We start from the raw sequence: 12,897 nt of genomic DNA on the forward strand, positions 1-12,897 counted from the left end.
GTGCCAAGTTTCTGCTTTACCATTAATAGTGTCATAAAGAAAGTCACTGAACACATTCTGATATAAATTACAGAGTTCCCAACAATGTAGCCATTTGTTCTTCTTCTTCCACTTTATTTCCCCATGATTTTGTTCCTCCATCAAAACTTTCTCTACTATACCCATTTAACCATTTTGATATGTCAAAATATGAGTTTCGCCAACGAAAATTTTAGCAAAAACTACCAGGATATTTGATATATGTATTTTTCTTAATTGAATAATAGCAAACACATGTTGATACAGTTACTAAGGAAAAAGTTGACTTTCCAACAGCTGTTGACTTCATCAATTCCACTATGTGATGAGTCACACAAAATTCCACAGAGCTAGAAAGCTACGAGTAAGGAAGAAGGATTTTGTGTATGTGTGTGTGTGTGTGTGTGTGATGAGAGAGGAGTGGGGAGACCGAGACATGAGGAAAGCAAATAAAATCAAGTGGAATGGTGGATTTGATGCTACAGAATTTTGAATCATTTACTATTCACCCAAATAGCTCTTTAACAAAACAACTGAAAAATATAAGAAAACTAGCATAAATCATAGGGTGTTTGCAACAGGAGAAAAGCAATAAAAAAAGAGAGAGAGAAAGACAACAGCTGCCAGCCTGAGCCACTCTATGAATGCCAAACCCATTTAGGAGTGAAGCCTACTCTTCTTCATTTTTATTAATATGATGCAACTATTAATGAGATAATAACTATTCCAGGCATTAGTCAAAGTCCTTTTTGAGAAGATATTTCTTAAATCCTTTATCACATTGCATAACCTCTTGGAAAAGGTAAGATTTAGTTACCTGCCAACTCTGAACAGAAATTTCTGTCAATCCTATAATACAAGCAAGCACTGTGAAATGCACAGCACAACACTCACATTGATAGGTGTAATTTGCCTTGAGGTTGACTTTACATTTTTACAGTGACTTTTGTTCTTTGCTTCATTGTTTCTTATATTTCCCTCAAAATAAAAATAACTTCCATATATTGAACATATAACATATGCCAAGCAATGTGCTAAGCATTTCACACACAGTACTCCTACAATAGCCATACGGCTTTTGTGCTACTTATCTAAGTCAAGAGGATACGACTGCTCTGTCTTCGAGATCAGAAAACAGAAGCTCATTGGAGTTCAATAACTTACTCAAGGTTACCCAGTGAGTTTAACACCCATGACATTAGTTCCAAAGCTCTTCTTTATGGAGAAATTCATCCCATTCTTGGGAGAAATCCCAAAAGCAGAGCACCATTTGGCAGTATTACAATAGCATTATGTGTTACTAAGAGGAAAAAAAAGAACACTAAGTGGTTAAAAGTCATGCAAATAATATGTTCTCTAGTCCAAGGTTGTGCTCACATAATAGTTCACTTTGTTCCTTCAATAGGCATTTATGGAGCAACTATTTGATGTAAGGGAATAGAAAAATAAGACAAAGATGGGTGAGATGAAGGCTTTTGTCTTCAAGGAAGCTCAGTAAAAGCATCAATGAAAGCAATTCCAAGACGAAATTAACGTTTTGCCATTTTTCTGCTGAGAAAATAGCTTTTTGTAAAATAAAAATTGACAATAAATTTCATGGTTTAATATGATGGCTTTGAAACTGTGCTCTATAGAATACAAAAGTGTTGAGTAGGTTCTCTAAGATGACAGAGGATAAGGATAGAGATGAGAGGAATAACATCCACCACTTCCTTCAGACTGACAAGCTCCACTGTAATTTTTCATACTAGTTTTCTGCATGATATTTTGTTTGGTTAAATAATTCCATCACTAAGAAAATTTGGAAACCATTGATTGACTTGATGAAACAATACATTTTTTATACTATCTTAGAACTTAAATGTTGATATTTGCTTTTGTGATTATCACTAAATATGTTCTAATATTTTTTGAAGATGCAGACTCACTGAGGAGATGACCAAAGTCAGAAAATATCTATCAAAACCATGAATACATACCAATTAAAATATATGTCATCTTGCAAACTCTCACACTCTGCTTCTAACAGAAATGAGTAATGATATTGGTGAGATGAATAGGAAAAAAGTAGTAGTATCATCTATATTCCTGAGGAGGAAATAAATTTAACAGTGAGGTTTTGGCATTAGGACACATAACCAAGATATGTGTCAAATATTGTCCAAGCCATTTACAAATAATATATCAGCCTTTAATATATCAGTATTTACACTGGACTAGAACAATTTCTTTAGATCTTCTTATTTTAACCTTAAACAATAATGAATGAAAATAATAAGCCATCCTATAACAGAAAAAAACTTTGACCATAGAAGCAGGAACCTACAATCAAATCCTCAACCAACCTCAGAACCAGCTGTGGTCATGGAGGAGCCTTGTAACTAAGCTCTCTTCAGCTGGCAACCATATTGCTTCCTATCTCATTAGACTGTGGTGCAAATAAAAGTGTGAAAATGCCTAAAACAAGCCAGACCTCATGGAAATTAAAAAGTTTCTGACAGCCTCTCCTTCCATTACCCTATTTCATTCTCTCTAGTGCCTCTGGGTCACTTACCTGCTTTTCTTAACACATCCAAGCCATTCTTTTGCCTGTCTTCTTAGACCATATCTCTTCTTGTGCGCATCAATATGAACTGAGTCAAAATGCCCAAAATCTACCTGACTTTTCCTACAAGGATCCATTATCATCTGACTTCCATTTCTGGGTCTATATATTGACTCAAGTCTATATTAACAGACGCTAGTCTGATTGGCTCAGACTAGAGACTAGATTGGCTCCTCCTACATTTGATGTCCACTCTGGTCTAGTCAGTCATAGTTTGGTTTGAAAGATTGCCCATTCAAGGAATTGTGGAAGGAAGGAGAAGCTAATTAGCAATAGGGATGTGACTGGCAAGCTGGCAAACATGTCCATGACAATCTCAATCTCCATAAAACTCTAATCTTCCAAACTCTTTGACATCTCTCTCCTCCTGTATTCCCATGAAATAGCAAGAGAAATGTACTCATAACCCCATTTTATATATGGAAAGAATAAAACACAAAGGATAAATGACTTACCTAGGGTTGCTTAACGAATGACTGGTGAAGCAAGAAAGAAATCCAGATTTTCTGTGAGTTCAGGCTGACAGGTCTCTCTTTAGCAATTAAGATTGCAAAGATTTAAAAACAAACAGCAAGTGCAACAAAAGCTGTATTAGTATCAATCGTAGAGGCAGCAACACAGGCACAGATAAAAAGAAGTAACTACCCAAGGTCACTGAAATAAGGGAATAAACCAGCTTGAACTGGACTTCTGTCTTCACAGCAATGTGCTTCCACTCCTTGGCAACTTCCTCTCTATAAAGTAACATTAATACCAGTGAGAAAAGAACCCGAGGGTTAAATCCTTGGCGCTAATCCTAGATGGCAATGAGGAGCTCCCCTTTACTCCCCTCCAGAATTCAGCCAATGAATAGATGCCTCTTTCATATGAGTCTTGGAAAATACAATTAATATTCAGCCACTGCCCACAAATTAGACGAGGAGTTATCTTACTGTAAATGACATAACTATTTCATTATTTATGCAATTTAAATGAGACATAATAAAGGGAGAAGAGACACAAAACAGCTGCTGCCAGAAGTCTCAATAAAAGATCACTGCTGGTCACCTAGAACTGTGAGACTATTATTAAATACAAATATCTATTGCACCTGACCCATGGTGGTGGGAAGAGGACAGGAGGGAGCCTCTCTCTGCTTTAAGCAGGCGAGGGCAAGAAGTATCATTGGCATGAGGTCTGACTGCCTGCGTTATGAATAATATTGCCAAGCAAATTTGGGAGCTGTCATGGTTCTCATCCTATGGTCCAGGCTCATTTATAAAACAGAGCAAAGGGAGCTCAGTACTTTGAGAATGTCAATGCAAAATTATAATAATTGCTCATTACATAACACAGTTATTATTTTCTGTGCTATTCATGTAAATGAAGACAAAAGAAATGGGCATAATTGTATTTTCCTCTCATAACTTTCCCAGGCAGAGAAAGCTGCTCTGGTCCTCAAGTACTTGAGGCATTTTATTCCTATCTTCATTGAACTATAAGATACTATGGGGCAGGAACCAATTTTTAGCCACCACTGTGTCCACAGAGTTTAGCATAGTGACTTGCACAACAAATATCTGCTAAACTTAACTGGTAATTCTGTCATAGAATTTACTGTGACATATTCTAAGTTCTGCTGATTGTTCTACAACGATCATAAATTCTTAAAATAGAGGCGCCAAGTCTGATCCCTTTACATTTTGTGACTATGAAGCAGTGTTGTCCCAGAGAACTTTCTGTGATTATAGAAATGCTCTATTTCCATTATAATAAGTGGGAAGCTCTCAAAAGGAACATTATTCCATTAAGAATCTGTATCTGCACTGTCCAATAGTAGCCACTAGTCATATGTGGCTATTTTGAAATGTGGCTAGTGAGACCAGGATCAAAAATTTTTTATTGCATTTAATTTCAATTTAAACCACAACTTGTGGTTCATGGCTACTGTATTGGACACAGCAGCACTGGAGTCTAGGATGATGCTTGGCACATAGTAGCTGCTCTTCAAACATTTATGAATGAAACATACCTAACTAAACTTTCCATACATTCCTCCAAAAGCTCTCAGCAAAAAAAAAAAACAAAAAAAACAAAAACAAAAGCTCTCAGCTTCAGAATTCCAGAAGCATTCAATATCTACTCATTTTCTCAGCTCAGTTGGGGTTAAATAAGTGGTCCAAAGGAAGAGAGAATTTAGTCACTCACTGGATATTGTGAAGAAAGCCTTTTGTGGTCAATTCAAAAGTTATACTTCAAAGTCACCGATTCACTCACTAGTATCCAGAGCAATCTATAGACTTAATGCAATCCCTATATCAAAATACAAACAGCATTTTTCACAGAACTAGAACAAATAATCCTAAAATTTGTTTGGAACCACAAAAGACTTCAAATAGCTGAATAAATCTTGAAAAAGAATAAAACTGGAAGTATCACAATTCTTGATTTCAAGATATACTACAAACCTGAAGTAATCAAAACAACACGGTACAGACACATAGATCAATAGAGCAGAATTGAGGGTGCAGAAAAAAAACTCTACAATTCTATGGTCAATTAATCTTTGACAAAGGAGGCAAGAATATGCAATGGGAAAAAGTCTCTTCAGCAAATGATATTGGGAAAACTGGACAGCCACATGCAAAAGAATGAAACTGGACCACTGTCTTATACCAGACACAAAAATAAACTCAAAATGGATTAAAGGTCTAAATGGGGGACTTGAAACCATAAAAATCCTAGAAGAGAGCACAGGCAATAATATCTCTGACATCAGTCATAGGAGTATTTTTCTAGATATGTCTCCTGAGTCAAGGGAAACAAAAGCAAAAATAAACTACTGGGATTAGATCAAAATAAAAAGCTCCTGAACAGCAAAGGAAACAACAAAACAAAAAGCCTACTAAATGGGAGAATATATTTGTAAATGATATATACAATAAAGGGCTAGTCTCCAAAATATATAAAGAACTTATATAGCTCAACACAAAAAAAACAAATAACCCAATTTAAAAATGGGCAGCAGACATTAACAGACATTTCTTCAAAGAAGACAAACAGATGGCGAAACATAAAGAGATGCTCAACACCACTCATCATCAGAGAAATGCAAATAAAATCCAGAAATGAGATATCACCTCACACCTATCAGAATGGCAAAATTCAACAACACAAGAAACAACAAGTGGTGGCAAGGATATGGAGAAAAAGGAACTCTTGGGGCACCTGGGTGGCTCCTGGTTGAGCATCCACCTTTGGCTCAGGTCATGATCCTGAGGTCTTGAGATCAAGTCCTGCATCAGGCTCCCTGAGTGGAGCCTGCTTCTCCCTCTGCCTGTGTCTCTGCCTCTCTCTCTGTGTCTCTCATGAATAAATAAATAAAATCTTTTTAAAAATAGAAAAAAGAAAAAGGAACTCTTGTGCACTGTTGGTAGGAATGCAAACTGGTGCAGCCAGTGTGGAAAACAGTATGGAAGTTCCTCAAAAAAACAAAAATAGAATTACCCTGTGATCTAGTAATTCCACTACTGGGTATCTAACCAAAGACTATGAAAACACTAATTCAAAAACATATATGCACTTCTATGTTTATTGCAGCATTATTTGCGATAGCCAAAATATGGAAGCAACCTGTGTCCATCTATAGTTGAATGGATAGAGATGATGTAATATATGCACATATACAATGGAATATTACTCAGCCATGATAAACCATCCATAAACCATATTTTTACTCCCATCTTATAGCTTAGGACAGAGCGCTTAAGTAGAAGAGCAACCTACTTGTGTTCTAGTCCCACTCAACTGTCTACCAGTTGACTGACTTTGGAGCTCAAGTACCAAGAAAACCATTTGACTTTTCTTAGGTGCAAAAGGGGGAACCCCTACCTGCCATGTCTCCTTCCCAAAATGTGGTCAACAACAAATGAGATCACATGTATGAAAATATACAATGCTAAGCAAATGTAGATTATTATTAAAATGTTATTCATCTTGAATTCAGCAATACTTTTAAATAATGATTGTCATAGTTATGATGCATGTATTATCAGCAAGTAATAATCCATTTCCTTGCACTGGAAAGACATACATATGCCCCCCCCCCCCAAAAAAAAGTAAAAAGTTGCTTTCTTCCACTTTTATTTCCACTTTTTTTCTGCTGTTTCATATCTCATGAGGCTATATCCTGCTTGCTGGGTTGCTTTAAGTGACAAATCTGCAGTTATTCCTCTCACCCATTTCTCCACATTATTGGATGTGGCTGCCAGCACAACAGGGTTACATTGCAGGATCTGTGTTTGTAGGAAAAACCCTATACTGGCATATTATTTCCCAACCACTCTTCCAAGAAGGAGATTTCACACTGTGTTTCTAAAGGCCTTGAAGAGTAAGTTACTCTTACTTTATGGACATGGGATCCTCCCAGAAATAAAAGGAATGGAAGGAGCTAGACCAGAAGGTGACTTGGGGAGTGTCCTTCAAGACTGGGGAGATAGCAGAGGTGCGTGGGTTCCACAAGCACTGGAAGCCTCTACCCTGATCCCATGCAGTGACCCAAAATGCGACAAGACCTCAGAAGGAAATGTTTCTAAGGAGGCTGGACCCTGGGTACTGCTCTCCTAGCCTTGGCAATAAGCACAGAGCCTCAGGAAAATCCCTATTCTTGAGGAATAGTATTTCTTTATTTGGGGACCAATACCCTTTGGTCATTCACATGATGCCAAGAAGCATCCCATCATGGCAGAGTTTGGCCTTTCCACCAGTCAGGCTAAATGGGGGACTGGAGCATATTAAATTTCTTTAGAGAAAGGAAAGAAATGTAATATTACATCTTGTGTTTTGAAGAAAAATCATACTGCTACCCACTTTATGACTGTGCCTCAAAGCAGGGCTGCCTTCCACTCCACATTTTTTATTAGGGCCATAGTGAGGTGGCCTTTGGATTCATCCTTTGTCACGGCCCCATATCCATAGAACTATGAGGGCTGAGCTGGAGACAAATCCAATTAAACTTACCAGGCTGTGTTCAAAAACCAGTGTTTTTCTCTGACCCTCAAAGAAGCTTCTTAGATCAAATGAGTGTATCTAGGAAACTGACAAGCTAATTTGGTTGCTCGTGAGTTTTAGGTTAATCACTTCCAGCAACCAAAAACAAGTGAGAATTATAATTCTTCTTTCCCACAATTTCATATCAAGTGATATGTTTTACGGAAAGCACATTTCAAAACAAAGAAGCCACATGTTCAAATACTCATCACACGCAGGCCCCCAAAACAGCTAAATATACCCTGAGACAATAAGGACAATGGAGTCCTAAGCAACATCAGAAATAAAAGGGTCACTCAAGCAGGTCAGTGCTCTGGTGAAGAATTCATCTGAACTTGTCGGAAGTCAGGCCACAGGATCCTCTGTGGAGATTGAAGCAAAGCCTGGGTAAGGCCCTGGTCCAAGAAGACCCCTATCAAGGGAGTGGACAGTAGGGCTCTCTCTGGAGTCAAACTCCCTATTGCTCACACGAGGGCAGTGGTGCGTGTACAATATTTTCAGCTAATCCACATTACTTGATCACCACTCATTTCACTAATGAAAAAAAATATTCTAGCATCCCATACGGTGACTAGCAAACTTTCTTGTGCTCCTGGAGATTAAGCTATAATATTGCTAGTTATATTCTTTCAAGTATTAGCTGAGCATTCACAAAGTATGAATTTCTTAGCCCAGTATTTCAAAAGTTAACTATCCGCTGCTCGGGTAAAAGTACACACACACACACACACACACACACACATCCTTCTGTTTGTGCTAAAGAATGATAATTTACAGAGACTAGAATAGTGTTGATCTCCCTTCAGAGTTCTCCCCTTGAATGGTTGAGATTCTCTTTGAACTCTTCCTTTTCCCAGTCATAGGGCTTAACCTTGGAGTTCAGTGCTTCTCCTCATTTTCTTTCTTCTAAGCCCCATACAAATACGCCCCTGGTAAGGCCATGACCCACCTAGAGATAACCACACACGTATGAGATGATGGTGAGCACACAGCTTGGGCGTGTCCTGCTGCTGGTCCCTCCAGCCAGTCAACACGCCAGAGCCATTCTTAAAAGTAAGTGCAAACCCAGTAGTGTTGCTCCGAACCTTCCAAAGCCTCCCAATTTCCTCCCAATTATCCAACTGAGACTTGGATAATTGCACATAAGCTAAAACAGTAGATATTTGATACTCCCAAATATCTATTTGGTCCATTGGAAAATGCAGAGTATCTTCTCATTGAACTGGAGATATCTGAAAAAATTCCCGCCTGGTACCAAACAGCCTGGTACCTACAATTTACTAATTTTTTCTTTCTTCTAGGAACAGAGGATGTTAAAAATTGTGGGTTCTAATAACAAACGTGGCTACATAGCTACTTTGAGGGACAGTAAATAGTAGTGTATAAATCCCCTTCTTGAACTTTCTTCCTTTAAGGATGCTGTTTTTGTCAGTCTGTTTTGAAGTGTATGTCTCCTCCAGCTAGTGTTTCTCAAACTGTGAGCACTGACCTATTATAGAATTACAAAACTGATTTAGTAGGTAATAGTTTTCATTTTTGAATGGGAAGAGAATAAAATGGGATGGAGTAGGATGGAATGGGATGGGATGAGACGGGATGGGATGGGATGGGATGGGATGGGACGGGACGGGATAGGCAAGGATAGGATAGGATAGGATAGGATAGGAATATTAGAATAGGGACGCCTGGGTGACTCAGTGGTCGAGTGCCTGCCTTTGGCCCAGCGTGTGATCCTGGAGTCCCAGGATCAAGTCCCACATCCGGCTCCCTGCATGGATCCTGCTTCTCCTCCCTCTGCCTGTGTCTCTGCCTCTCTTTCTGTGTCTCTCATGAACAAATAAATAAAATCTTAAAAAAAAAAAGAAATATCAGAGCAGATCACAGATTGCAAAGGCAATAGGATGAATTTAGTAAGACTTGTTTCACTTTTATGAAACATGCTTTTATGTGTGTGTAGTGAGTTGCAATCTAGAGCACATTTCTCACTGAGGATAATATCAAAAAAAAAATTTTTAGGGCACTATTGTAATTTATGTGGAGGTAAATTTTCTTTGGATATCAAAAAATAAAAGAAAATTCTAATGGGAATCACCATGTGTCAATCAAGATTAGCTAAGGGGGAAAGTCGGGACTAAATTCCATCATGATCCCGAAGTATCTGCCTAGGGAAAGACTATTTTGAAAGTATCAGAATAACCCCTGCATGCAGCCCAGGCTATCTTCTGGAAAAATAGAGTCTTTGCATTCTCCCAAAAGGATATCCTAAGACAAAGATTCACATGTAAACCATTTATTTGAGAAGAGCGGAAACATCAGTTGGGAGCTAGGAAAGTGGTACAGGAAAGGAAAGGCAGCTGTAAGAGTCAGCTACTGTGGTTGGCTTACGTGCAAGAAAACTCAGAAAAACAACGCACAACACATGCCTCACAATATCCCACCCAGCGGGCAAGAGAGAAAGCATTTATATCCAACTCCCAGGTTGATTGAAGCCTGCTCCCAGGGCTCAGGGCGGAGGTGGCAGGTGTTAATTCCCTGGTACTTGCAGCCTGTGAGGCCTGTGAGGCAAAGAAGTCTCCCTTTCCTGACCTCCAAAAAAGCCCTTAAACTTGAGATGCACATACTGAAAGGTCTAAGGATACGGGTAGAGTGCTGCTAACAACATCCGCTCACGTGGCCTGATCCTATGGAGACCTGCCTGAAAGGCAGCGGCATCCCCTCCACCTTTGTCTACTACACCCACCTGGGGGCAGGTCTACTTGTCTACTCCTTTCCCTCACTTACTCCAGGGTGGAAAGCAGTGTAAGTCGTGTCAACTATTGTTTTGGTTCTGGTGTTTAGTAGCAAATGAAGTATAAGTAAAACCTTTTTGGTTGTCCTAAAATTTCAGAGATCTAAAAGGAAAGCCCTAGTTCTAGCAGACTGTAAGCCCCTTATGCCAGCTTCCCTGGCCCTGAACCATTAGCCACATACTCCAACTTTGCCCACTGCAAATCCATCCCTTCAAAAATTAGTATGCAGTCAGAAATTCTGGGCCGTGAACTCCTCCATGGCTTCCCAAGTAGCTCTATCTTCTGGCCTCAGTGTCTCCAGCCACCTGAAGGGAGGGTGATAGGCAACTACAGTCCTCAGGCTCTTAGCCCCCCATCCTACTTTTGCCTTAGGATTGATGCCCTACTTATAATAGTTCTTCTCTTGGGGCCCTTGGCACCATGAGTGGGGGGGGTGGATTTGCTACAATTCCATAGTCACTCGGATTCACTGAGCTGAAATGGACAGATCCCTAACATCTCCATATCTTGTGCTGGGAAAATGCTCCAACTGAAAGAGGTGTTACTTCTAGGTGTGGACTGAGTCCAGAGGGCTACCAAAGGGGCTGGGAATTCCAAACTTTCTCATCAATTCTACAACCGCAGATTCACAGGGGGGTTCTTGGCTCTGCCAAGTTGCCTGGTCAGGAAAATGAAAGAAATAACCAAGATAAGTTGAGAGCTGTAGTGAAATAGATCTTGGAGACTCAACAACAATTTCCACTAGATTGAAGGGAAGAGAGAAAGGGTGTGTGTAACTATATTCCTCAACCCCAACCAACTGAAGAAACACAAGACCTTTACCTAATCACCTCCAGGGTTCATTGCACTGAGTCTAGCGGAGCCCTAGAGATCCCTCTCCACCACGTAGCATGGTCTAGAATCTGACTTTCCATATCATGTCCAATACATTCATCTCAGACCCTGAGAAACCACCCAGAGCCCAGGTTATTTTTTTATTTATTTATTTATTTATTTTTTAATTTTTTATTTATTTATGATAGTCACAGAGAGAGAGAGAGGCGCAGAGACACAGGCAGAGGGAGAAGCAGGCTCCATGCACCGGGAGCCCGATGTGGGATTCGATCCCGGGTCTCCAGGATCGCGCCCTGGGCCAAAGGCAGGCGCCAAACCGCTGCGCCACCCAGGGATCCCCAGAGCCCAGGTTATAACTTCTGTTTCGTTGCACTGATCAAGGAATCATGACTAAGTTTCCATCTTGGGCTTCCTGGAAATCATTCCGACTTCTCCCAGGACTGAAGTCTGTTTGGGCCCAGATCATTTAGCTATGGTCTTCCACCCTGCAGCCCTGCTTGGTTCTTCCAAGCCTCCTCTTCTCATCCCCAGGGGGACTAAATCAAATTCTCCACATCTCTGTCCCTGGTCTCTTCCAACTAAGCAGATTCTCTCAGAAACAGGTACAACTTATCATCAGACTCTAAGATCCTGGCATCAATATCAGCCATGCTGGGAATGAGACTTTGGCCAGTATGACAGAGACTGATGAGTTGTGCTCAACACTGTTTTACCTTTTCTCCTGGGCACACAGCTAAACTACATCTCCCAGCCGTTTTTGCATGGCTATGTGACTCAGATCTGGCACTGGATTTGGGGCAGAAATTACGTGCTCTGTTTCCAGGCCTGAGCCATAAAAATCCTCCCACGTGTCCCTCCATCTGTCGGCTGGATGTCTAGATTAAGGGCATCTATGAAAACCATGTGTTGGAATAGCAAAGCATCTCTTCTCTTGGGTGTTCCAAAGACTACATAGCGGAAAATGCCATCCCCCACCCAGCCCCTCCTTCCAGCACTAATGGGTTCTTACATGAGTAAAAGCTGAACTACTGAGGTTTCAGGGTTTATCTGTTATAGCAGCTGCACTCAGATTAACCGACACAGACACCCACCCATGACCAAGACGAGGCTCACGGCCAAGTTGGTTACCCCAGCTGCTCCCCTCTCCCTCAGAATTGTGGAGGTCCCAGCTTCCTTCGCTCCTCAAGGAGTCAGTGTTAGACACACAGGGTGTGTGGATGGGTAGCAGACACTGTCAAGGAGATGTTTCTCAAGGGAAAAACTTGGCTTTTCCATGTTTTGTAATCAAAATTTTCCATGGTCACTCAGTGAGTCAGAGGCAAAGCAGGGCTTCATGTTCTCCCTCTGCTGGGGTATCTCTCCTCCTGCAGGATGGGGTTTAGGTTCTGTGCTTCGGAACATGGGGAATCAATTATAAGAAGGGTCATGAAATCAGGAACCTACCTTCTGACATAGACCGTTAAGAAGATTTAAGCCAGCCAGCCTCAGACAAGTGAGGAAGCTTAAAATCAGCGGGACAATTCTTTTTTGGCTTAAATATAGTACTGTTCACGCTCTCCCTCAAGTGACCCTATCCCATTACTATTTTCATGTCGTTGAAAATGCACATCCCCATTGTTTAAT

Source organism: Canis lupus, chromosome 14, assembly GCF_003254725.2.
Source record: "Canis lupus dingo isolate Sandy chromosome 14, ASM325472v2, whole genome shotgun sequence".
Lineage (NCBI taxonomy): Eukaryota > Metazoa > Chordata > Mammalia > Carnivora > Canidae > Canis > Canis lupus.